This window comes from Phoca vitulina, unplaced genomic scaffold, assembly GCF_004348235.1.
Source record: "Phoca vitulina isolate PV1807 unplaced genomic scaffold, GSC_HSeal_1.0 scaffold9, whole genome shotgun sequence".
In the NCBI taxonomy this organism is placed as follows: Eukaryota; Metazoa; Chordata; class Mammalia; order Carnivora; family Phocidae; genus Phoca; species Phoca vitulina.
The window spans coordinates 44,104,268-44,108,751 of record NW_022589712.1 but is presented as its reverse complement, the minus strand read 5'-3'; the positions used below and the strand labels follow the sequence as shown (position 1 = coordinate 44,108,751).

Sequence of the window (4,484 nt, the reverse complement as noted above, 5' to 3'; positions counted from 1 at the left end):
TAAGCGGCTGCCTTCGGCTCAGGTCATGATCCCAGGGTCCTGGGATCCAGCCCCACGTCAGGCTCCCTGTTTGGCGGGAAGCCTGCTTCTCCCTCTCCCGCTCCCCCTGCTTGTGTTCCCTCTCTCGCTGTGTCTCTCTCTGTCAAATAAATAAATAAAATCTTAAAAAAAAAACAAAAACCCAGGAAAAAAGATTAATGTCAGTATTTGTCCAAGAATCCTACTTGATAGGCCATAAACCATGATTTGGTGGGAAAAGTACGAAAAGAATTTTCTTATGGTTTAGGAAAAATACACATTAATTGTAGAAAAATAGAAATTTCAGAGAAGCAAAAGTAAAATAATCTCTAGTACCATCACTCATTGGTTACATTTTTGGTGGCAATCCTAGAATTTTTTTTGTACTTCTATTTGAAAAAAATGAATTCTACTGTAACAGGCTTAATAAAGAGATTCTTTTTAAGCCACAAACTATAAATTGAGAGTCTTGCCTTCTGTTTTGTATTTAGTTATTGTGTCTGGAAATAAACAATCACAGGAGCACATGAAAATAAAATGTTTGGAAGAAATTAAAGGCCACATTCAGTTACTGTTAATGAGTATTTAACCTTGGTCCAAGTTCTTGTTTATACTTCTCTTTTTTCCCTCCATCTGTCTTATAGGGATTCAGGACCTAAAAATAAATTTTAGCATCTGGATTCATACATCCAGATGAATGCAAAAAAATAAAAATTGGATATACTCCCAGATCAGACTATTTGGGTTACCTGCTATTGACCATGTATATACTTTTCCATCAGTAATAGTAATAATTTAAGTTGCTTTAGTGAGGACAAGGGAAAAATATGTTGTTCAGCTCAAAGAAGGAAAGCCTGAGCTAAATGAAAAGATCTGAATGTAGGTTAGTCATTAACAGCATAGTTATACTTGTATTGAGTAATATTTCCATTCTGATGAAGATTGACTTCAACTGCCTACGTCTTACGGATTTGGATCGATGAACGCTTCCTTTTTTTTTTTTTTTTTTAAATAATTGTGTATTTTATCGTGTTATTCCTCGGTAACTGTTACGCATAACTGCCTTAAATTTCTTACTTTTACAAAATGGAGAAGTAAATAGTAGTAATAGTAATCAACTGTTTTCACCAGAGAGGAACCAGTATTTTAATTAGATTTCAGATAATTAGAAAATGGGACATCAAGAAAAACATGGAAGTTAACTGGAGATGTTGATAGCATTTGTCTAGTGCTAGGGTTCTCAACCGGAGTGATTACACCCCCCAGTGGACATTTGACAACATCTGGAGACATTTTTGTCACAAGTGGGGGAATACTACTGGTATCAAGTGGAAAGAAGCCAAGCTAGGGGTGGTGATGTTGTCCAAAAGATGCTATAGCACAATTTTAAACAACAATTCGAGTTTGTTTCAATTTGAATCTATAGATGGTAGTTTGGGGGGATGAAATAAACATTCACTTTTATGTGCATATTTTAATTATGTGAAATATATATATTAACTTTTTTCTACTTGTGAGTTCTAGTCATTATTTTCACATATTCCCTCGACGTTTTGAGACCCCAGTTTTCCAAAGCATGTCAGCTTGTTGTCTAAGCTTATTTGAAAGAAAGCAGTGTTTTTTGAAAATGGTAAATGTTAATAAGAAATCCCATGCTTCAAATTACCCATTGTATAAACATCAAGTTAGCAATTTCTTTCCTTCATCCTGCAGGTAGTTGATTTCCACATTATACCCATTTACATTGTTCTAAAAAATGCTTGTTGTAATATATCCTGTGCTTGTTTTTGAGGTCATATTTCCAAGTATAATGACTAAACATTGTTAAATTTCTTTTTTTTAATTTTTTAAATAACGTATCTGGTAGCCCTTTTTTAGTATTCTGAAAGTAATATTGAAGTGGCTTCAATCAATGTGATTTTCCTAAATGTTACCTGTGATTCAAATATTTAATTAGAGTGCTTCTCATGAAGAGATTTTGGTTGGCCTGGAGAAAGATGTCTTTTCTGAGGGATAATTACAGAGAAAGAAACCTGCTTACGTGGGATATATATGTGTATGTGAAAAATAGTCCTGACAAGTCTGTGACTGACTTTGGAGTTTGAGATGCAACACTAAATATAAAGCATTCAGGAGATTAACAGGAATGCACAAAACATCTCCAGGCAAATGATTTCATTAAATATTAATTTATGAGTTCCTTGGACGCAGAAGCTCATCTATACATAAATATGCAGAATATCAAATTACTTGCAAAATCAGACCCTATCAGCTGTACTCTGAGGTCCTCAGCTTATCAGATGGGTAAGGCCAGCTACAATGCTCACAGCATATCAATTGGTGATGCTTTTAATTAATTTAAAAGAAAATCCTGGCTTCCCTGCTGCCTACTCTTGTGGGCCCAGGAAAGGGAAAGCGAAGTTAACTAAAGGAGTGCATGTGCTTTGGCATGTGAGTTTTTGTCACTGTAAGAGAAGAAAGAGCAAACATGAACTAGTACTACTACTTGATTTCTGAACTGGTGATTATATCCAAGAATTCTCCGTATTTTTTTGATCTAGCATGTCCAAAAAGATGGACATAAAATTTCATAGTTAGCCCTGGCATGGGGAGGGCTTCGCCAATCTAGGGGTCAACGTCATTTTTTGCGCCTCAAAATCTCTGTCTTCACCCCGTGTGAGGAAAAGACATTTCTTCTCCACATCACCACTAACGCCCATGCCCTACCTCGATACTGTCTCTTCCTCCCTTCCGGACTTTTACTTTTTCCTTCCCATTTCCAGCCTCTGCTAAATACGGGGGATTCTCGCCCTCTCGCCCTGAGTTACAAATGCGCTCAGCTTTTCCAGTCTCTCAAGTTATGGCCTCTCTCTTCCCTCCACTGCTCACCCTCTTGAAAGCCTGTAACTGCCCATCTCCTTATTTCCTTGGAATTCCTCATCCCTTTACCCCGCTCCCATTCCACTTCTCAGCGTCTAACTATGTGATTTACTTACGTCTATTTTTTGTAGCCTGCCTCCCTGTAGAGTGTAAGCTCAATCGGGGCAGGAATTTTTGTTAGATTTTTATTCACATCCCAAGTGCTCAATAAATATTTGTTGAATGAATGAATGAATATCTACTTTAAATTTGTTTTGTTTTGTTTTAAGTAGTCTCCCCGCCCAACGTGGGGCTTGAATGCACGACCCTGAGATCAAGAGTCACATGCTCTACTGACTGAGCCAGCCGGGCACCTCTCTACTTATTTTTTTAAATCTAACTTTTGCCAACCTGCTCTGTTAAAACAATCATCCTGAAAGTGAACTAATGTCAAATCTCATAACTTACTGTTGTATTTTACAGTTCTTACAGTTGCGCTTTTTTTTTTTTAACATTTCTAGTTTCTGTAAGTCTATACTCTCCCACTTACTTGGGGTTTATGGTTCATTTGTTTAAGTTTTGTGCAGTGTCAGTGTCGTAGCCAATGAGGTTTATCCGAGGCGCGATTATTAATTGAAAACTTTTCATTTGTTTTCCTAAAAAAATGAATCCTAGAAAGACATAGTATTACTTCCTCAACCTGTGTTTGCCATCTCTTCTATTCCAGGCACTATGCTCGATAACGGGACGTGAGGACGAATGACAAAAGGCCCCACCTTAACACATACGGTGTGAGGTGAGTCTTGACAGGGGGGAGCACTTTTGCCCCAGACACAGGTCAAGATATGCTGAGGTCGTGGGAACTGGATACCTAGACGGGTCATCAGGCTGCAGTGTGATGAGCAAAAGCATGGTCACTGTACCATTTTGGAGTAAGACTACCTACTCCAGTGCAGTGGTTGCAAGGACAGGAAAGAATTCCAAGAGGTGGCGTCTGGGCTGCTATTGCTGGTGAAGGCAGCCGGGGCACGTACAACATCTCAGGAAGAACAAAAAGAAGAAGCGAGCATAGGAGCCAACAGTTGATACTAGAATATAAAGTGTGAGGCAGAAAGTAATAATAGGGAGGCTCCAGAGGGCCTCAGTCTTAAATGCTGAGTGTCAAAGCTTGAACCTCACCTTTCATGGGTGGTAGGCTAGGGAGTGAAATGGTCAGAATTGCACCTTGGATCACTGAGGCAGCTGCGGGAAGAAGAGACCTGGGAGGGACGATATGGAGAGACAGAGCACTCTGGGGCTAGCGAACCAGTCTTCAAGCCTCTCTTGTGTCTATGTGTGTTCTTTGGACAATCTCACCCGTTCTCATGGCTTCCACTACCACTTTAAATAAATGACTCAGTCTGTATTTTTACCCACAGTCTCTACTGAGTCCCTGGTGCCTAATTCTACCACATGTTGAACATCTTCACTTGAGGTTTTCTGGGCAGCTTACCCGTCTCACCCAGTCTTCACTTATACCCCTTGCCCCCGCACACTTTCTGATGGCTGTCTCCCCTAGTTCATCTTAAATCCACCCAGTCATCCTCTCTTCAACATCTCAGATTCAC

General features: G+C 39.2%; 1 pseudogene; it reads left to right on the top strand.

Moving 5' to 3' along the window:
* The first annotated feature begins 3,452 nt into the window (after positions 1-3,452).
* Positions 3,453-3,583, top strand: LOC116634840 (annotated as a pseudogene).
* Positions 3,584-4,484: the final 901 nt, after the last annotated feature.